The sequence below is a fragment of the Somniosus microcephalus genome, unplaced genomic scaffold (assembly GCF_052327205.1).
Source record: "Somniosus microcephalus isolate GS21.2 unplaced genomic scaffold, FLI_Smic_1.0 scaffold63, whole genome shotgun sequence".
Classification (NCBI taxonomy): Eukaryota; Metazoa; Chordata; class Chondrichthyes; order Squaliformes; family Somniosidae; genus Somniosus; species Somniosus microcephalus.
Window position 1 is genome coordinate 559304 of NW_028225250.1, and position 21388 is coordinate 580691.

At 52.9% G+C, this 21388-nt stretch overlaps 5 non-coding genes across 5 annotated transcripts; all 5 read right to left on the bottom strand.

The window, feature by feature from the left end:
* Positions 1-10555: 10555 nt before the first annotated feature.
* Positions 10556-10628, bottom strand: trnaa-agc (transfer RNA alanine (anticodon AGC)). Its single transcript has one exon. It is a non-coding gene; the product is annotated as a tRNA-Ala (tRNA).
* Positions 10629-12422: 1794 nt separating this feature from the next.
* Positions 12423-12514, bottom strand: trnay-gua (transfer RNA tyrosine (anticodon GUA)). The gene is given in 2 exon segments: positions 12423-12458; positions 12478-12514. It is a non-coding gene; the product is annotated as a tRNA-Tyr (tRNA).
* Positions 12515-18677: 6163 nt separating this feature from the next.
* trnay-aua (transfer RNA tyrosine (anticodon AUA)) lies at positions 18678-18769 on the bottom strand. The gene is given in 2 exon segments: positions 18678-18713; positions 18733-18769. It is a non-coding gene; the product is annotated as a tRNA-Tyr (tRNA).
* A 1159-nt stretch (positions 18770-19928) lies between these two features.
* Positions 19929-20020, bottom strand: trnay-gua (transfer RNA tyrosine (anticodon GUA)). Its single transcript is given in 2 exon segments — positions 19929-19964; positions 19984-20020. It is a non-coding gene; the product is annotated as a tRNA-Tyr (tRNA).
* Positions 20021-21179: 1159 nt separating this feature from the next.
* On the bottom strand, positions 21180-21271 carry trnay-gua (transfer RNA tyrosine (anticodon GUA)). Its single transcript is given in 2 exon segments — positions 21180-21215; positions 21235-21271. It is a non-coding gene; the product is annotated as a tRNA-Tyr (tRNA).
* Between the last annotated feature and the right edge of the window lie 117 nt (positions 21272-21388).

Sequence of the window (21388 nt, forward strand, 5' to 3'; positions counted from 1 at the left end):
AAGGGAAGCGGCAAAGGTGTTTTTGTTTGCCGATAGTTTGCCGTGCGCATTTTGACGCTTCTGGCCTGGCGGAGTCACGTGCGCGTCATCGGTACCTGCTCGTGCCGCAGCGTTGGTGGGACTGTGAGCTGCCAGCTACTCTCCACAGCCTGGATAACGCGTCTGACTACAAATCAGAAGATTGTAGGTTTGACTCCTATCTGGCTCGGAGTTTTTTGCAAACAGCGCGTTATAAATGTAAACACCTTGCAAGATGCCCCACATGGCAGCGCTGCCTGGCCGCTTGCATGGCAAGTGCCTTCTCAGCGCAGCAGGCAGCACGTCAGTCTCCTAATGCGAAGATCCTGAGTTGAATCTTCGGAGAAGGCGTCAGTGCTGGCAAAGTCGTTTTTTGGGCTTCTCTCACCTTTGCTGGATGTGAAAAGCAAGAAATCTTGCTGACGACATGGCAGAAAAAGATTTGCTGTCCGTTTTTCCCGTCTGACAGGGGTTCAGTGACGCGAGAGCCCATTTCGTTCTGAATAATTGCTCTAAGCCAAAAGGAAAGTGGAGAATGCGGGCATCGATCCCGCTACCTCTCACATGCTAAGCGAGCGCTCTACCATTTGAGCTAATTCCCCGGTCGCTTTGTGCATGGTGCTTTAGTTTGCTCCTCAGTAGCCTCTTCGCACTCGCCGCCACGCAGCTCCGCGATCGGCAGAGAAATCCTGCTTGAGGATTGGCCCACTCCTTGACTTCATTAAATACTTTGCTCCAATCGGCGTTGCCGAGCAGCAGTAGGACGTGAAGCCACAGCAACGATGAAAGAAGCCGAGAAGACCCCGAGACTGCGGCAGGGAAGCGAGGTGAGCGGAAAGTGGCGGCCGTCCCGAGCGTGAGGGAGCAGCCGAGAGCGCTGTCTGACTGATAGACGACTTCTTTTGCCTGAAAGTGAGTGCTGAGTGTTTCAAAGTGTTGCTGCTCAATGGCACTCCCTGCTGGTGAGCAGACACAAATGCTCAAGCAAAACAGCTGTGTGCTGGTGGACGCAGAGAGCATTAAAGTTCGAGACAAGAAAAAGAGGTGTCTTGTGCCTTCGTGGCAACATGATGCACTATAAAGTGAAGAGAGGAGCTTTGAGCGAAATGCTGCTTACCACCCGCTTACTGCAAAAGCACGCGAGCTCCTTCGAGCCGGAATTGAACCAGCGACCGAAGGATGACTTTGTTTTGTATTCCACTACAGTCCTCCGCTCCACCAGCTGAGCTATCGAAGGGAAGCGGCAAAGGTGTTTTTGTTTGCCGATAGTTTGCCGTGCGCATTTTGACGCTTCTGGCCTGGCGGAGTCACGTGCGCGTCATCGGTACCTGCTCGTGCCGCAGCGTTGGTGGGACTGTGAGCTGCCAGCTACTCTCCACAGCCTGGATAACGCGTCTGACTACAAATCAGAAGATTGTAGGTTTGACTCCTATCTGGCTCGGAGTTTTTTGCAAACAGCGCGTTATAAATGTAAACACCTTGCAAGATGCCCCACATGGCAGCGCTGCCTGGCCGCTTGCATGGCAAGTGCCTTCTCAGCGCAGCAGGCAGCACGTCAGTCTCCTAATGCGAAGATCCTGAGTTGAATCTTCGGAGAAGGCGTCAGTGCTGGCAAAGTCGTTTTTTGGGCTTCTCTCACCTTTGCTGGATGTGAAAAGCAAGAAATCTTGCTGACGACATGGCAGAAAAAGATTTGCTGTCCGTTTTTCCCGTCTGACAGGGGTTCAGTGACGCGAGAGCCCATTTCGTTCTGAATAATTGCTCTAAGCCAAAAGGAAAGTGGAGAATGCGGGCATCGATCCCGCTACCTCTCACATGCTAAGCGAGCGCTCTACCATTTGAGCTAATTCCCCGGTCGCTTTGTGCATGGTGCTTTAGTTTGCTCCTCAGTAGCCTCTTCGCACTCGCCGCCACGCAGCTCCGCGATCGGCAGAGAAATCCTGCTTGAGGATTGGCCCACTCCTTGACTTCATTAAATACTTTGCTCCAATCGGCGTTGCCGAGCAGCAGTAGGACGTGAAGCCACAGCAACGATGAAAGAAGCCGAGAAGACCCCGAGACTGCGGCAGGGAAGCGAGGTGAGCGGAAAGTGGCGGCCGTCCCGAGCGTGAGGGAGCAGCCGAGAGCGCTGTCTGACTGATAGACGACTTCTTTTGCCTGAAAGTGAGTGCTGAGTGTTTCAAAGTGTTGCTGCTCAATGGCACTCCCTGCTGGTGAGCAGACACAAATGCTCAAGCAAAACAGCTGTGTGCTGGTGGACGCAGAGAGCATTAAAGTTCGAGACAAGAAAAAGAGGTGTCTTGTGCCTTCGTGGCAACATGATGCACTATAAAGTGAAGAGAGGAGCTTTGAGCGAAATGCTGCTTACCACCCGCTTACTGCAAAAGCACGCGAGCTCCTTCGAGCCGGAATTGAACCAGCGACCTAAGGATGACTTTGTTTTGTATTCCACTACAGTCCTCCGCTCCACCAGCTGAGCTATCGAAGGGAAGCGGCAAAGGTGTTTTTGTTTGCCGATAGTTTGCCGTGCGCATTTTGACGCTTCTGGCCTGGCGGAGTCACGTGCGCGTCATCGGTACCTGCTCGTGCCGCAGCGTTGGTGGGACTGTGAGCTGCCAGCTACTCTCCACAGCCTGGATAACGCGTCTGACTACAAATCAGAAGATTGTAGGTTTGACTCCTATCTGGCTCGGAGTTTTTTGCAAACAGCGCGTTATAAATGTAAACACCTTGCAAGATGCCCCACATGGCAGCGCTGCCTGGCCGCTTGCATGGCAAGTGCCTTCTCAGCGCAGCAGGCAGCACGTCAGTCTCCTAATGCGAAGATCCTGAGTTGAATCTTCGGAGAAGGCGTCAGTGCTGGCAAAGTCGTTTTTTGGGCTTCTCTCACCTTTGCTGGATGTGAAAAGCAAGAAATCTTGCTGACGACATGGCAGAAAAAGATTTGCTGTCCGTTTTTCCCGTCTGACAGGGGTTCAGTGACGCGAGAGCCCATTTCGTTCTGAATAATTGCTCTAAGCCAAAAGGAAAGTGGAGAATGCGGGCATCGATCCCGCTACCTCTCACATGCTAAGCGAGCGCTCTACCATTTGAGCTAATTCCCCGGTCGCTTTGTGCATGGTGCTTTAGTTTGCTCCTCAGTAGCCTCTTCGCACTCGCCGCCACGCTGCTCCGCGACCGGCAGAGAAATCCTGCTTGAGGATTGGCCCACTCCTTGACTTCATTAAATACTTTGCTCCAATCGGCGTTGCCGAGCAGCAGTAGGACGTGAAGCCACAGCAACGATGAAAGAAGCCGAGAAGACCCCGAGACTGCGGCAGGGAAGCGAGGTGAGCGGAAAGTGGCGGCCGTCCCGAGCGTGAGGGAGCAGCCGAGAGCGCTGTCTGACTGATAGACGACTTCTTTTGCCTGAAAGTGAGTGCTGAGTGTTTCAAAGTGTTGCTGCTCAATGGCACTCCCTGCTGGTGAGCAGACACAAATGCTCAAGCAAAACAGCTGTGTGCTGGTGGACGCAGAGAGCATTAAAGTTCGAGACAAGAAAAAGAGGTGTCTTGTGCCTTCGTGGCAACATGATGCACTATAAAGTGAAGAGAGGAGCTTTGAGCGAAATGCTGCTTACCACCCGCTTACTGCAAAAGCACGCGAGCTCCTTCGAGCCGGAATTGAACCAGCGACCTAAGGATGACTTTGTTTTGTATTCCACTACAGTCCTCCGCTCCACCAGCTGAGCTATCGAAGGGAAGCGGCAAAGGTGTTTTTGTTTGCCGATAGTTTGCCGTGCGCATTTTGACGCTTCTGGCCTGGCGGAGTCACGTGCGCGTCATCGGTACCTGCTCGTGCCGCAGCGTTGGTGGGACTGTGAGCTGCCAGCTACTCTCCACAGCCTGGATAACGCGTCTGACTACAAATCAGAAGATTGTAGGTTTGACTCCTATCTGGCTCGGAGTTTTTTGCAAACAGCGCGTTATAAATGTAAACACCTTGCAAGATGCCCCACATGGCAGCGCTGCCTGGCCGCTTGCATGGCAAGTGCCTTCTCAGCGCAGCAGGCAGCACGTCAGTCTCCTAATGCGAAGATCCTGAGTTGAATCTTCGGAGAAGGCGTCAGTGCTGGCAAAGTCGTTTTTTGGGCTTCTCTCACCTTTGCTGGATGTGAAAAGCAAGAAATCTTGCTGACGACATGGCAGAAAAAGATTTGCTGTCCGTTTTTCCCGTCTGACAGGGGTTCAGTGACGCGAGAGCCCATTTCGTTCTGAATAATTGCTCTAAGCCAAAAGGAAAGTGGAGAATGCGGGCATCGATCCCGCTACCTCTCACATGCTAAGCGAGCGCTCTACCATTTGAGCTAATTCCCCGGTCGCTTTGTGTATGGTGCTTTAGTTTGCTCCTCAGTAGCCTCTTCGCACTCGCCACCACGCAGCTCCGCGACCGGCAGAGAAATCCTGCTTGAGGATTGGCCCACTCCTTGACTTCATTAAATACTTTGCTCCAATCGGCGTTGCCGAGCAGCAGTAGGACGTGAAGCCACAGCAACGATGAAAGAAGCCGAGAAGACCCCGAGACTGCGGCAGGGAAGCGAGGTGAGCGGAAAGTGGCGGCCGTCCCGAGCGTGAGGGAGCAGCCGAGAGCGCTGTCTGACTGATAGACGACTTCTTTTGCCTGAAAGTGAGTGCTGAGTGTTTCAAAGTGTTGCTGCTCAATGGCACTCCCTGCTGGTGAGCAGACACAAATGCTCAAGCAAAACAGCTGTGTGCTGGTGGACGCAGAGAGCATTAAAGTTCGAGACAAGAAAAAGAGGTGTCTTGTGCCTTCGTGGCAACATGATGCACTATAAAGTGAAGAGAGGAGCTTTGAGCGAAATGCTGCTTACCACCCGCTTACTGCAAAAGCACGCGAGCTCCTTCGAGCCGGAATTGAACCAGCGACCTAAGGATGACTTTGTTTTGTATTCCACTACAGTCCTCCGCTCCACCAGCTGAGCTATCGAAGGGAAGCGGCAAAGGTGTTTTTGTTTGCCGATAGTTTGCCGTGCGCATTTTGACGCTTCTGGCCTGGCGGAGTCACGTGCGCGTCATCGGTACCTGCTCGTGCCGCAGCGTTGGTGGGACTGTGAGCTGCCAGCTACTCTCCACAGCCTGGATAACGCGTCTGACTACAAATCAGAAGATTGTAGGTTTGACTCCTATCTGGCTCGGAGTTTTTTGCAAACAGCGCGTTATAAATGTAAACACCTTGCAAGATGCCCCACATGGCAGCGCTGCCTGGCCGCTTGCATGGCAAGTGCCTTCTCAGCGCAGCAGGCAGCACGTCAGTCTCCTAATGCGAAGATCCTGAGTTGAATCTTCGGAGAAGGCGTCAGTGCTGGCAAAGTCGTTTTTTGGGCTTCTCTCACCTTTGCTGGATGTGAAAAGCAAGAAATCTTGCTGACGACATGGCAGAAAAAGATTTGCTGTCCGTTTTTCCCGTCTGACAGGGGTTCAGTGACGCGAGAGCCCATTTCGTTCTGAATAATTGCTCTAAGCCAAAAGGAAAGTGGAGAATGCGGGCATCGATCCCGCTACCTCTCACATGCTAAGCGAGCGCTCTACCATTTGAGCTAATTCCCCGGTCGCTTTGTGCATGGTGCTTTAGTTTGCTCCTCAGTAGCCTCTTCGCACTCGCCGCCACGCTGCTCCGCGACCGGCAGAGAAATCCTGCTTGAGGATTGGCCCACTCCTTGACTTCATTAAATACTTTGCTCCAATCGGCGTTGCCGAGCAGCAGTAGGACGTGAAGCCACAGCAACGATGAAAGAAGCCGAGAAGACCCCGAGACTGCGGCAGGGAAGCGAGGTGAGCGGAAAGTGGCGGCCGTCCCGAGCGTGAGGGAGCAGCCGAGAGCGCTGTCTGACTGATAGACGACTTCTTTTGCCTGAAAGTGAGTGCTGAGTGTTTCAAAGTGTTGCTGCTCAATGGCACTCCCTGCTGGTGAGCAGACACAAATGCTCAAGCAAAACAGCTGTGTGCTGGTGGACGCAGAGAGCATTAAAGTTCGAGACAAGAAAAAGAGGTGTCTTGTGCCTTCGTGGCAACATGATGCACTATAAAGTGAAGAGAGGAGCTTTGAGCGAAATGCTGCTTACCACCCGCTTACTGCAAAAGCACGCGAGCTCCTTCGAGCCGGAATTGAACCAGCGACCTAAGGATGACTTTGTTTTGTATTCCACTACAGTCCTCCGCTCCACCAGCTGAGCTATCGAAGGGAAGCGGCAAAGGTGTTTTTGTTTGCCGATAGTTTGCCGTGCGCATTTTGACGCTTCTGGCCTGGCGGAGTCACGTGCGCGTCATCGGTACCTGCTCGTGCCGCAGCGTTGGTGGGACTGTGAGCTGCCAGCTACTCTCCACAGCCTGGATAACGCGTCTGACTACAAATCAGAAGATTGTAGGTTTGACTCCTATCTGGCTCGGAGTTTTTTGCAAACAGCGCGTTATAAATGTAAACACCTTGCAAGATGCCCCACATGGCAGCGCTGCCTGGCCGCTTGCATGGCAAGTGCCTTCTCAGCGCAGCAGGCAGCACGTCAGTCTCCTAATGCGAAGATCCTGAGTTGAATCTTCGGAGAAGGCGTCAGTGCTGGCAAAGTCGTTTTTTGGGCTTCTCTCACCTTTGCTGGATGTGAAAAGCAAGAAATCTTGCTGACGACATGGCAGAAAAAGATTTGCTGTCCGTTTTTCCCGTCTGACAGGGGTTCAGTGACGCGAGAGCCCATTTCGTTCTGAATAATTGCTCTAAGCCAAAAGGAAAGTGGAGAATGCGGGCATCGATCCCGCTACCTCTCACATGCTAAGCGAGCGCTCTACCATTTGAGCTAATTCCCCGGTCGCTTTGTGTATGGTGCTTTAGTTTGCTCCTCAGTAGCCTCTTCGCACTCGCCACCACGCAGCTCCGCGACCGGCAGAGAAATCCTGCTTGAGGATTGGCCCACTCCTTGACTTCATTAAATACTTTGCTCCAATCGGCGTTGCCGAGCAGCAGTAGGACGTGAAGCCACAGCAACGATGAAAGAAGCCGAGAAGACCCCGAGACTGCGGCAGGGAAGCGAGGTGAGCGGAAAGTGGCGGCCGTCCCGAGCGTGAGGGAGCAGCCGAGAGCGCTGTCTGACTGATAGACGACTTCTTTTGCCTGAAAGTGAGTGCTGAGTGTTTCAAAGTGTTGCTGCTCAATGGCACTCCCTGCTGGTGAGCAGACACAAATGCTCAAGCAAAACAGCTGTGTGCTGGTGGACGCAGAGAGCATTAAAGTTCGAGACAAGAAAAAGAGGTGTCTTGTGCCTTCGTGGCAACATGATGCACTATAAAGTGAAGAGAGGAGCTTTGAGCGAAATGCTGCTTACCACCCGCTTACTGCAAAAGCACGCGAGCTCCTTCGAGCCGGAATTGAACCAGCGACCTAAGGATGACTTTGTTTTGTATTCCACTACAGTCCTCCGCTCCACCAGCTGAGCTATCGAAGGGAAGCGGCAAAGGTGTTTTTGTTTGCCGATAGTTTGCCGTGCGCATTTTGACGCTTCTGGCCTGGCGGAGTCACGTGCGCGTCATCGGTACCTGCTCGTGCCGCAGCGTTGGTGGGACTGTGAGCTGCCAGCTACTCTCCACAGCCTGGATAACGCGTCTGACTACAAATCAGAAGATTGTAGGTTTGACTCCTATCTGGCTCGGAGTTTTTTGCAAACAGCGCGTTATAAATGTAAACACCTTGCAAGATGCCCCACATGGCAGCGCTGCCTGGCCGCTTGCATGGCAAGTGCCTTCTCAGCGCAGCAGGCAGCACGTCAGTCTCCTAATGCGAAGATCCTGAGTTGAATCTTCGGAGAAGGCGTCAGTGCTGGCAAAGTCGTTTTTTGGGCTTCTCTCACCTTTGCTGGATGTGAAAAGCAAGAAATCTTGCTGACGACATGGCAGAAAAAGATTTGCTGTCCGTTTTTCCCGTCTGACAGGGGTTCAGTGACGCGAGAGCCCATTTCGTTCTGAATAATTGCTCTAAGCCAAAAGGAAAGTGGAGAATGCGGGCATCGATCCCGCTACCTCTCACATGCTAAGCGAGCGCTCTACCATTTGAGCTAATTCCCCGGTCGCTTTGTGCATGGTGCTTTAGTTTGCTCCTCAGTAGCCTCTTCGCACTCGCCGCCACGCTGCTCCGCGACCGGCAGAGAAATCCTGCTTGAGGATTGGCCCACTCCTTGACTTCATTAAATACTTTGCTCCAATCGGCGTTGCCGAGCAGCAGTAGGACGTGAAGCCACAGCAACGATGAAAGAAGCCGAGAAGACCCCGAGACTGCGGCAGGGAAGCGAGGTGAGCGGAAAGTGGCGGCCGTCCCGAGCGTGAGGGAGCAGCCGAGAGCGCTGTCTGACTGATAGACGACTTCTTTTGCCTGAAAGTGAGTGCTGAGTGTTTCAAAGTGTTGCTGCTCAATGGCACTCCCTGCTGGTGAGCAGACACAAATGCTCAAGCAAAACAGCTGTGTGCTGGTGGACGCAGAGAGCATTAAAGTTCGAGACAAGAAAAAGAGGTGTCTTGTGCCTTCGTGGCAACATGATGCACTATAAAGTGAAGAGAGGAGCTTTGAGCGAAATGCTGCTTACCACCCGCTTACTGCAAAAGCACACGAGCTCCTTCGAGCCGGAATTGAACCAGCGACCTAAGGATGACTTTGTTTTGTATTCCACTACAGTCCTCCGCTCCACCAGCTGAGCTATCGAAGGGAAGCGGCAAAGGTGTTTTTGTTTGCCGATAGTTTGCCGTGCGCATTTTGACGCTTCTGGCCTGGCGGAGTCACGTGCGCGTCATCGGTACCTGCTCGTGCCGCAGCGTTGGTGGGACTGTGAGCTGCCAGCTACTCTCCACAGCCTGGATAACGCGTCTGACTACAAATCAGAAGATTGTAGGTTTGACTCCTATCTGGCTCGGAGTTTTTTGCAAACAGCGCGTTATAAATGTAAACACCTTGCAAGATGCCCCACATGGCAGCGCTGCCTGGCCGCTTGCATGGCAAGTGCCTTCTCAGCGCAGCAGGCAGCACGTCAGTCTCCTAATGCGAAGATCCTGAGTTGAATCTTCGGAGAAGGCGTCAGTGCTGGCAAAGTCGTTTTTTGGGCTTCTCTCACCTTTGCTGGATGTGAAAAGCAAGAAATCTTGCTGACGACATGGCAGAAAAAGATTTGCTGTCCGTTTTTCCCGTCTGACAGGGGTTCAGTGACGCGAGAGCCCATTTCGTTCTGAATAATTGCTCTAAGCCAAAAGGAAAGTGGAGAATGCGGGCATCGATCCCGCTACCTCTCACATGCTAAGCGAGCGCTCTACCATTTGAGCTAATTCCCCGGTCGCTTTGTGTATGGTGCTTTAGTTTGCTCCTCAGTAGCCTCTTCGCACTCGCCACCACGCAGCTCCGCGACCGGCAGAGAAATCCTGCTTGAGGATTGGCCCACTCCTTGACTTCATTAAATACTTTGCTCCAATCGGCGTTGCCGAGCAGCAGTAGGACGTGAAGCCACAGCAACGATGAAAGAAGCCGAGAAGACCCCGAGACTGCGGCAGGGAAGCGAGGTGAGCGGAAAGTGGCGGCCGTCCCGAGCGTGAGGGAGCAGCCGAGAGCGCTGTCTGACTGATAGACGACTTCTTTTGCCTGAAAGTGAGTGCTGAGTGTTTCAAAGTGTTGCTGCTCAATGGCACTCCCTGCTGGTGAGCAGACACAAATGCTCAAGCAAAACAGCTGTGTGCTGGTGGACGCAGAGAGCATTAAAGTTCGAGACAAGAAAAAGAGGTGTCTTGTGCCTTCGTGGCAACATGATGCACTATAAAGTGAAGAGAGGAGCTTTGAGCGAAATGCTGCTTACCACCCGCTTACTGCAAAAGCACACGAGCTCCTTCGAGCCGGAATTGAACCAGCGACCTAAGGATGACTTTGTTTTGTATTCCACTACAGTCCTCCGCTCCACCAGCTGAGCTATCGAAGGGAAGCGGCAAAGGTGTTTTTGTTTGCCGATAGTTTGCCGTGCGCATTTTGACGCTTCTGGCCTGGCGGAGTCACGTGCGCGTCATCGGTACCTGCTCGTGCCGCAGCGTTGGTGGGACTGTGAGCTGCCAGCTACTCTCCACAGCCTGGATAACGCGTCTGACTACAAATCAGAAGATTGTAGGTTTGACTCCTATCTGGCTCGGAGTTTTTTGCAAACAGCGCGTTATAAATGTAAACACCTTGCAAGATGCCCCACATGGCAGCGCTGCCTGGCCGCTTGCATGGCAAGTGCCTTCTCAGCGCAGCAGGCAGCACGTCAGTCTCCTAATGCGAAGATCCTGAGTTGAATCTTCGGAGAAGGCGTCAGTGCTGGCAAAGTCGTTTTTTGGGCTTCTCTCACCTTTGCTGGATGTGAAAAGCAAGAAATCTTGCTGACGACATGGCAGAAAAAGATTTGCTGTCCGTTTTTCCCGTCTGACAGGGGTTCAGTGACGCGAGAGCCCATTTCGTTCTGAATAATTGCTCTAAGCCAAAAGGAAAGTGGAGAATGCGGGCATCGATCCCGCTACCTCTCACTTGCTAAGCGAGCGCTCTACCATTTGAGCTAATTCCCCGGTCGCTTTGTGTATGGTGCTTTAGTTTGCTCCTCAGTAGCCTCTTCGCACTCGCCACCACGCAGCTCCGCGACCGGCAGAGAAATCCTGCTTGAGGATTGGCCCACTCCTTGACTTCATTAAATACTTTGCTCCAATCGGCGTTGCCGAGCAGCAGTAGGACGTGAAGCCACAGCAACGATGAAAGAAGCCGAGAAGACCCCGAGACTGCGGCAGGGAAGCGAGGTGAGCGGAAAGTGGCGGCCGTCCCGAGCGTGAGGGAGCAGCCGAGAGCGCTGTCTGACTGATAGACGACTTCTTTTGCCTGAAAGTGAGTGCTGAGTGTTTCAAAGTGTTGCTGCTCAATGGCACTCCCTGCTGGTGAGCAGACACAAATGCTCAAGCAAAACAGCTGTGTGCTGGTGGACGCAGAGAGCATTAAAGTTCGAGACAAGAAAAAGAGGTGTCTTGTGCCTTCGTGGCAACATGATGCACTATAAAGTGAAGAGAGGAGCTTTGAGCGAAATGCTGCTTACCACCCGCTTACTGCAAAAGCACACGAGCTCCTTCGAGCCGGAATTGAACCAGCGACCTAAGGATGACTTTGTTTTGTATTCCACTACAGTCCTCCGCTCCACCAGCTGAGATATCGAAGGGAAGCGGCAAAGGTGTTTTTGTTTGCCGATAGTTTGCCGTGCGCATTTTGACGCTTCTGGCCTGGCGGAGTCACGTGCGCGTCATCGGTACCTGCTCGTGCCGCAGCGTTGGTGGGACTGTGAGCTGCCAGCTACTCTCCACAGCCTGGATAACGCGTCTGACTACAAATCAGAAGATTGTAGGTTTGACTCCTATCTGGCTCGGAGTTTTTTGCAAACAGCGCGTTATAAATGTAAACACCTTGCAAGATGCCCCACATGGCAGCGCTGCCTGGCCGCTTGCATGGCAAGTGCCTTCTCAGCGCAGCAGGCAGCACGTCAGTCTCCTAATGCGAAGATCCTGAGTTGAATCTTCGGAGAAGGCGTCAGTGCTGGCAAAGTCGTTTTTTGGGCTTCTCTCACCTTTGCTGGATGTGAAAAGCAAGAAATCTTGCTGACGACATGGCAGAAAAAGATTTGCTGTCCGTTTTTCCCGTCTGACAGGGGTTCAGTGACGCGAGAGCCCATTTCGTTCTGAATAATTGCTCTAAGCCAAAAGGAAAGTGGAGAATGCGGGCATCGATCCCGCTACCTCTCACATGCTAAGCGAGCGCTCTACCATTTGAGCTAATTCCCCGGTCGCTTTGTGCACGGTGCTTTAGTTTGCTCCTCAGTAGCCTCTTCGCACTCGCCGCCACGCTGCTCCGCGACCGGCAGAGAAATCCTGCTTGAGGATTGGCCCACTCCTTGACTTCATTAAATACTTTGCTCCAATCGGCGTTGCCGAGCAGCAGTAGGACGTGAAGCCACAGCAACGATGAAAGAAGCCGAGAAGACCCCGAGACTGCGGCAGGGAAGCGAGGTGAGCGGAAAGTGGCGGCCGTCCCGAGCGTGAGGGAGCAGCCGAGAGCGCTGTCTGACTGATAGACGACTTCTTTTGCCTGAAAGTGAGTGCTGAGTGTTTCAAAGTGTTGCTGCTCAATGGCACTCCCTGCTGGTGAGCAGACACAAATGCTCAAGCAAAACAGCTGTGTGCTGGTGGACGCAGAGAGCATTAAAGTTCGAGACAAGAAAAAGAGGTGTCTTGTGCCTTCGTGGCAACATGATGCACTATAAAGTGAAGAGAGGAGCTTTGAGTGAAATGCTGCTTACCACCCGCTTACTGCAAAAGCACGCGAGCTCCTTCGAGCCGGAATTGAACCAGCGACCTAAGGATGACTTTGCTTTGTATTCCACTACAGTCCTCCGCTCTACCAGCTGAGCTATCGAAGGGAAGCGGCAAAGGTGCTTTTGTTTGCCGATAGTTTGCCGTGCGCATTTTGACGCTTCTGGCCTGGCGGAGTCACGTGCGCGTCATCGGTACCTGCTCGTGCCGCAGCGTTGGTGGGACTGTGAGCTGCCAGCTACTCTCCACAGCCTGGATAACGCGTCTGACTACAAATCAGAAGATTGTAGGTTTGACTCCTATCTGGCTCGGAGTTTTTTGCAAACAGCGCGTTATAAATGTAAACACCTTGCAAGATGCCCCACATGGCAGCGCTGCCTGGCCGCTTGCATGGCAAGTGCCTTCTCAGCGCAGCAGGCAGCACGTCAGTCTCCTAATGCGAAGTTCCTGAGTTGAATCTTCGGAGAAGGCGTCAGTGCTGGCAAAGTCGTTTTTTGGGCTTCTCTCACCTTTGCTGGATGTGAAAAGCAAGAAATCTTGCTGACGACATGGCAGAAAAAGATTTGCTGTCCGTTTTTCCCGTCTGACAGGGGTTCAGTGACGCGAGAGCCCATTTCGTTCTGAATAATTGCTCTAAGCCAAAAGGAAAGTGGAGAATGCGGGCATCGATCCCGCTACCTCTCACATGCTAAGCGAGCGCTCTACCATTTGAGCTAATTCCCCGGTCGCTTTGTGCATGGTGCTTTAGTTTGCTCCTCAGTAGCCTCTTCGCACTCGCCGCCACGCTGCTCCGCGACCGGCAGAGAAATCCTGCTTGAGGATTGGCCCACTCCTTGACTTCATTAAATACTTTGCTCCAATCGGCGTTGCCGAGCAGCAGTAGGACGTGAAGCCACAGCAACGATGAAAGAAGCCGAGAAGACCCCGAGACTGCGGCAGGGAAGCGAGGTGAGCGGAAAGTGGCGGCCGTCCCGAGCGTGAGGGAGCAGCCGAGAGCGCTGTCTGACTGATAGACGACTTCTTTTGCCTGAAAGTGAGTGCTGAGTGTTTCAAAGTGTTGCTGCTCAATGGCACTCCCTGCTGGTGAGCAGACACAAATGCTCAAGCAAAACAGCTGTGTGCTGGTGGACGCAGAGAGCATTAAAGTTCGAGACAAGAAAAAGAGGTGTCTTGTGCCTTCGTGGCAACATGATGCACTATAAAGTGAAGAGAGGAGCTTTGAGCGAAATGCTGCTTACCACCCGCTTACTGCAAAAGCACGCGAGCTCCTTCGAGCCGGAATTGAACCAGCGACCTAAGGATGACTTTGTTTTGTATTCCACTACAGTCCTCCGCTCCACCAGCTGAGCTATCGAAGGGAAGCGGCAAAGGTGTTTTTGTTTGCCGATAGTTTGCCGTGCGCATTTTGACGCTTCTGGCCTGGCGGAGTCACGTGCGCGTCATCGGTACCTGCTCGTGCCGCAGCGTTGGTGGGACTGTGAGCTGCCAGCTACTCTCCACAGCCTGGATAACGCGTCTGACTACAAATCAGAAGATTGTAGGTTTGACTCCTATCTGGCTCGGAGTTTTTTGCAAACAGCGCGTTATAAATGTAAACACCTTGCAAGATGCCCCACATGGCAGCGCTGCCTGGCCGCTTGCATGGCAAGTGCCTTCTCAGCGCAGCAGGCAGCACGTCAGTCTCCTAATGCGAAGATCCTGAGTTGAATCTTCGGAGAAGGCGTCAGTGCTGGCAAAGTCGTTTTTTGGGCTTCTCTCACCTTTGCTGGATGTGAAAAGCAAGAAATCTTGCTGACGACATGGCAGAAAAAGATTTGCTGTCCGTTTTTCCCGTCTGACAGGGGTTCAGTGACGCGAGAGCCCATTTCGTTCTGAATAATTGCTCTAAGCCAAAAGGAAAGTGGAGAATGCGGGCATCGATCCCGCTACCTCTCACATGCTAAGCGAGCGCTCTACCATTTGAGCTAATTCCCCGGTCGCTTTGTGCATGGTGCTTTAGTTTGCTCCTCAGTAGCCTCTTCGCACTCGCCGCCACGCTGCTCCGCGACCGGCAGAGAAATCCTGCTTGAGGATTGGCCCACTCCTTGACTTCATTAAATACTTTGCTCCAATCGGCGTTGCCGAGCAGCAGTAGGACGTGAAGCCACAGCAACGATGAAAGAAGCCGAGAAGACCCCGAGACTGCGGCAGGGAAGCGAGGTGAGCGGAAAGTGGCGGCCGTCCCGAGCGTGAGGGAGCAGCCGAGAGCGCTGTCTGACTGATAGACGACTTCTTTTGCCTGAAAGTGAGTGCTGAGTGTTTCAAAGTGTTGCTGCTCAATGGCACTCCCTGCTGGTGAGCAGACACAAATGCTCAAGCAAAACAGCTGTGTGCTGGTGGACGCAGAGAGCATTAAAGTTCGAGACAAGAAAAAGAGGTGTCTTGTGCCTTCGTGGCAACATGATGCACTATAAAGTGAAGAGAGGAGCTTTGAGTGAAATGCTGCTTACCACCCGCTTACTGCAAAAGCACGCGAGCTCCTTCGAGCCGGAATTGAACCAGCGACCTAAGAATGACTTTGCTTTGTATTCCACTACAGTCCTCCGCTCTACCAGCTGAGCTATCGAAGGGAAGCGGCAAAGGTGCTTTTGTTTGCCGATAGTTTGCCGTGCGCATTTTGACGCTTCTGGCCTGGCGGAGTCACGTGCGCGTCATCGGTACCTGCTCGTGCCGCAGCGTTGGTGGGACTGTGAGCTGCCAGCTACTCTCCACAGCCTGGATAACGCGTCTGACTACAAATCAGAAGATTGTAGGTTTGACTCCTATCTGGCTCGGAGTTTTTTGCAAACAGCGCGTTATAAATGTAAACACCTTGCAAGATGCCCCACATGGCAGCGCTGCCTGGCCGCTTGCATGGCAAGTGCCTTCTCAGCGCAGCAGGCAGCACGTCAGTCTCCTAATGCGAAGTTCCTGAGTTGAATCTTCGGAGAAGGCGTCAGTGCTGGCAAAGTCGTTTTTTGGGCTTCTCTCACCTTTGCTGGATGTGAAAAGCAAGAAATCTTGCTGACGACATGGCAGAAAAAGATTTGCTGTCCGTTTTTCCCGTCTGACAGGGGTTCAGTGACGCGAGAGCCCATTTCGTTCTGAATAATTGCTCTAAGCCAAAAGGAAAGTGGAGAATGCGGGCATCGATCCCGCTACCTCTCACATGCTAAGCGAGCGCTCTACCATTTGAGCTAATTCCGTGGTCGCTTTGTGCATGGTGCTTTAGTTTGCTCCTCAGTAGCCTCTTCGCACTCGCCGCCACGCTGCTCCGCGACCGGCAGAGAAATCCTGCTTGAGGATTGGCCCACTCCTTGACTTCATTAAATACTTTGCTCCAATCGGCGTTGCCGAGCAGCAGTAGGACGTGAAGCCACAGCAACGATGAAAGAAGCCGAGAAGACCCCGAGACTGCGGCAGGGAAGCGAGGTGAGCGGAAAGTGGCGGCCGTCCCGAGCGTGAGGGAGCAGCCGAGAGCGCTGTCTGACTGATAGACGACTTCTTTTGCCTGAAAGTGAGTGCTGAGTGTTTCAAAGTGTTGCTGCTCAATGGCACTCCCTGCTGGTGAGCAGACACAAATGCTCAAGCAAAACAGCTGTGTGCTGGTGGACGCAGAGAGCATTAAAGTTCGAGACAAGAAAAAGAGGTGTCTTGTGCCTTCGTGGCAACATGATGCACTATAAAGTGAAGAGAGGAGCTTTGAGCGAAATGCTGCTTACCACCCGCTTACTGCAAAAGCACACGAGCTCCTTCGAGCCGGAATTGAACCAGCGACCTAAGGATGACTTTGTTTTGTATTCCACTACAGTCCTCCGCTCCACCAGCTGAGCTATCGAAGGGAAGCGGCAAAGGTGTTTTTGTTTGCCGATAGTTTGCCGTGCGCATTTTGACGCTTCTGGCCTGGCGGAGTCACGTGCGCGTCATCGGTACCTGCTCGTGCCGCAGCGTTGGTGGGACTGTGAGCTGCCAGCTACTCTCCACAGCCTGGATAACGCGTCTGACTACAAATCAGAAGATTGTAGGTTTGACTCCTATCTGGCTCGGAGTTTTTTGCAAACAGCGCGTTATAAATGTAAACACCTTGCAAGATGCCCCACATGGCAGCGCTGCCTGGCCGCTTGCATGGCAAGTGCCTTCTCAGCGCAGCAGGCAGCACGTCAGTCTCCTAATGCGAAGATCCTGAGTTGAATCTTCGGAGAAGGCGTCAGTGCTGGCAAAGTCGTTTTTTGGGCTTCTCTCACCTTTGCTGGATGTGAAAAGCAAGAAATCTTGCTGACGACATGGCAGAAAAAGATTTGCTGTCCGTTTTTCCCGTCTGACAGGGGTTCAGTGACGCGAGAGCCCATTTCGTTCTGAATAATTGCTCTAAGCCAAAAGGAAAGTGGAGAATGCGGGCATCGATCCCGCTACCTCTCACATGCTAAGCGAGCGCTCTACCATTTGAGCTAATTCCCCGGTCGCTTTGTGTATGGTGCTTTAGTTTGCTCCTCAGTAGCCTCTTCGCACTCGCCACCACGCAGCTCCGCGACCGGCAGAGAAATCCTGCTTGAGGATTGGCCCACTCCTTGACTTCATTAAATACTTTGCTCCAATCGGCGTTGCCGAGCAGCAGTAGGACGTGAAGCCACAGCAACGATGAAAGAAGCCGAGAAGACCCCGAGACTGCGGCAGGGAAGCGAGGTGAGCGGAAAGTGGCGGCCGTCCCGAGCGTGAGGGAGCAGCCGAGAGCGCTGTCTGACTGATAGACGACTTCTTTTGCCTGAAAGTGAGTGCTGAGTGTTTCAAAGTGTTGCTGCTCAATGGCACTCCCTGCTGGTGAGCAGACACAAATGCTCAAGCAAAACAGCTGTGTGCTGGTGGACGCAGAGAGCATTAAAGTTCGAGACAAGAAAAAGAGGTGTCTTGTGCCTTCGTGGCAACATGATGCACTATAAAGTGAAGAGAGGAGCTTTGAGCGAAATGCTGCTTACCACCCGCTTACTGCAAAAGCACACGAGCTCCTTCGAGCCGGAATTGAACCAGCGACCTAAGGATGACTTTGTTTTGTATTCCACTACAGTCCTCCGCTCCACCAGCTGAGCTATCGAAGGGAAGCGGCAAAGGTGTTTTTGTTTGCCGATAGTTTGCCGTGCGCATTTTGACGCTTCTGGCCTGGCGGAGTCACGTGCGCGTCATCGGTACCTGCTCGTGCCGCAGCGTTGGTGGGACTGTGAGCTGCCAGCTACTCTCCACAGCCTGGATAACGCGTCTGACTACAAATCAGAAGATTGTAGGTTTGACTCCTATCTGGCTCGGAGTTTTTTGCAAACAGCGCGTTATAAATGTAAACACCTTGCAAGATGCCCCACATGGCAGCGCTGCCTGGCCGCTTGCATGGCAAGTGCCTTCTCAGCGCAGCAGGCAGCACGTCAGTCTCCTAATGCGAAGATCCTGAGTTGAATCTTCGGAGAAGGCGTCAGTGCTGGCAAAGTCGTTTTTTGGGCTTCTCTCACCTTTGCTGGATGTGAAAAGCAAGAAATCTTGCTGACGACATGGCAGAAAAAGATTTGCTGTCCGTTTTTCCCGTCTGACAGGGGTTCAGTGACGCGAGAGCCCATTTCGTTCTGAATAATTGCTCTAAGCCAAAAGGAAAGTGGAGAATGCGGGCATCGATCCCGCTACCTCTCACATGCTAAGCGAGCGCTCTACCATTTGAGCTAATTCCCCGGTCGCTTTGTGCATGGTGCTTTAGTTTGCTCCTCAGTAGCCTCTTCGCACTCGCCGCCACGCTGCTCCGCGACCGGCAGAGAAATCCTGCTTGAGGATTGGCCCACTCCTTGACTTCATTAAATACTTTGCTCCAATCGGCGTTGCCGAGCAGCAGTAGGACGTGAAGCCACAGCAACGATGAAAGAAGCCGAGAAGATCCCGAGACTGCGGCAGGGAAGCGAGGTGAGCGGAAAGTGGCGGCCGTCCCGAGCGTGAGGGAGCAGCCGAGAGCACTGTCTGACTGATAGACGACTTCTTTTGCCTGAAAGTGAGTGCTGAGTGTTTCAAAGTGTTGCTGCTCAATGGCACTCCCTGCTGGTGAGCAGACACAAATGCTCAAGCAAAACAGCTGTGTGCTGGTGGACGCAGAGAGCATTAAAGTTCGAGACAAGAAAAAGAGGTGTCTTGTGCCTTCGTGGCAACATGATGCACTATAAAGTGAAGAGAGGAGCTTTGAGCGAAATGCTGCTTACCACCCGCTTACTGCAAAAGCACGCGAGCTCCTTCGAGCCGGAATTGAACCAGCGACCTAAGGATGACTTTGCTTTGCATTCCACTATAGTCCTCCGCTCTACCAGCTGAGCTATCGAAGGGAAGCGGCAAAGGTGCTTTTGTTTGCCGATAGTTTGCCGTGCGCATTTTGACGCTTCTGGCCTGGCGGAGTCACGTGCGCGTCATCGGTACCTGCTCGTGCCGCAGCGTTGGTGGGACTGTGAGCTGCCAGCTACTCTCCACAGCCTGGATAACGCGTCTGACTACAAATCAGAAGATTGTAGGTTTGACTCCTATCTGGCTCGGAGTTTTTTGCAAACAGCGCGTTATAAATGTAAACACCTTGCAAGATGCCCCACATGGCAGCGCTGCCTGGCCGCTTGCATGGCAAGTGCCTTCTCAGCGCAGCAGGCAGCACGTCAGTCTCCTAATGCGAAGATCCTGAGTTGAATCTTCGGAGAAGGCGTCAGTGCTGGCAAAGTCGTTTTTTGGGCTTCTCTCACCTTTGCTGGATGTGAAAAGCAAGAAATCTTGCTGACGACATGGCAGAAAAAGATTTGCTGTCCGTTTTTCCCGTCTGACAGGGGTTCAGTGACGCGAGAGCCCATTTCGTTCTGAATAATTGCTCTAAGCCAAAAGGAAAGTGGAGAATGCGGGCATCGATCCCGCTACCTCTCACATGCTAAGCGAGCGCTCTACCATTTGAGCTAATTCCCCGGTCGCTTTGTGCATGGTGCTTTAGTTTGCTCCTCAGTAGCCTCTTCGCACTCGCCGCCACGCTGCTCCGCGACCGGCAGAGAAATCCTGCTTGAGGATTGGCCCACTCCTTGACTTCATTAAATACTTTGCTCCAATCGGCGTTGCCGAGCAGCAGTAGGACGTGAAGCCACAGCAACGATGAAAGAAGCCGAGAAGATCCCGAGACTGCGGCAGGGAAGCGAGGTGAGCGGAAAGTGGCGGCCGTCCCGAGCGTGAGGGAGCAGCCGAGAGCGCTGTCTGACTGATAGACGACTTCTTTTGCCTGAAAGTGAGTGCTGAGTGTTTCAAAGTGTTGCTGCTCAATGGCACTCCCTGCTGGTGAGCAGACACAAATGCTCAAGCAAAACAGCTGTGTGCTGGTGGACGCAGAGAGCATTAAAGTTCGAGACAAGAAAAAGAGGTGTCTTGTGCCTTCGTGGCAACATGATGCACTATAAAGTGAAGAGAGGAGCTTTGAGCGAAATGCTGCTTACCACCCGCTTACTGCAAAAGCACGCGAGCTCCTTCGAGCCGGAATTGAACCAGCGACCTAAGGATGACTTTGCTTTGCATTCCACTACAGTCCTCCGCTCTACCAGCTGAGCTATCGAAGGGAAGCGGCAAAGGTGCTTTTGTTTGCCGATAGTTTGCCGTGCGCATTTTGACGCTTCTGGCCTGGCGGAGTCACGTGCGCGTCATCGGTACCTGCTCGTGCCGCAGCGTTGGTGGGACTGTGAGCTGCCAGCTACTCTCCACAGCCTGGATAACGCGTCTGACTACAAATCAGAAGATTGTAGGTTTGACTCCTATCTGGCTCGGAGTTTTTTGCAAACAGCGCGTTATAAATGTAAACACCTTGCAAGATGCCCCACATGGCAGCGCTGCCTGGCCGCTTGCATGGCAAGTGCCTTCTCAGCGCAGCAGGCAGCACGTCAGTCTCCTAATGCGAAGATCCTGAGTTGAATCTTCGGAGAAGGCGTCAGTGCTGGCAAAGTCGTTTTTTGGGCTTCTCTCACCTTTGCTGGATGTGAAAAGCAAGAAATCTTGCTGACGACACGGCAGAAAAAGATTTGCTGTCCGTTTTTCCCGTCTGACAGGGGTTCAGTGACGCGAGAGCCCATTTCGTTCTGAATAATTGCTCTAAGCCAAAAGGAAAGTGGAGAATGCGGGCATCGATCCCGCTACCTCTCACATGCTAAGCGAGCGCTCTACCATTTGAGCTAATTCCCCGGTCGCTTTGTGCATGGTGTTTTAGTTTGCTCCTCAGTAGCCTCTTCGCACTCGCCGCCACGCAGCTCCGCGACCGGCAGAGAAATCCTGCTTGAGGATTGGCCCACTCCTTGACTTCATTAAATACTTTGCTCCAATCGGCGTTGCCGAGCATCAGTAGGACGTGAAGCCACAGCAACGATGAAAGAAGCCGAGAAGACCCCGAGACTGCGGCAGGGAAGCGAGGTGAGCGGAAAGTGGCGGCCGTCCCGAGCGTGAGGGTGCAGCCGAGAGCGCTGTCTGACTGATAGACGACTTCTTTTGCCTGAAAGTGAGTGCTGAGTGTTTCAAAGTGTTGCTGCTCAATGGCACTCCCTGCTGGTGAGCAGACACAAATGCTCAAGCAAAACAGCTGTGTGCTGGTGGACGCAGAGAGCATTAAAGTTCGAGACAAGAAAAAGAGGTGTCTTGTGCCTTCGTGGCAACATGATGCACTATAAAGTGAAGAGAAGAGCTTTGAGTGAAATGCTGCTTACCACCCGCTTACTGCAAAAGCACGCGAGCTCCTTCGAGCCGGAATTGAACCAGCGACCTAAGGATGACTTTGCTTTGTATTCCACTACAGTCCTCCGCTCTACCAGCTGAGCTATCGAAGGGAAGCGGCAAAGGTGCTTTTGTTTGCCGATAGTTTGCCGTGCGCATTTTGATGCTTCTGGCCTGGCGGAGTCACGTGCGCGTCATCGGTACCTGCTCGTGCCGCAGCGTTGGTGGGA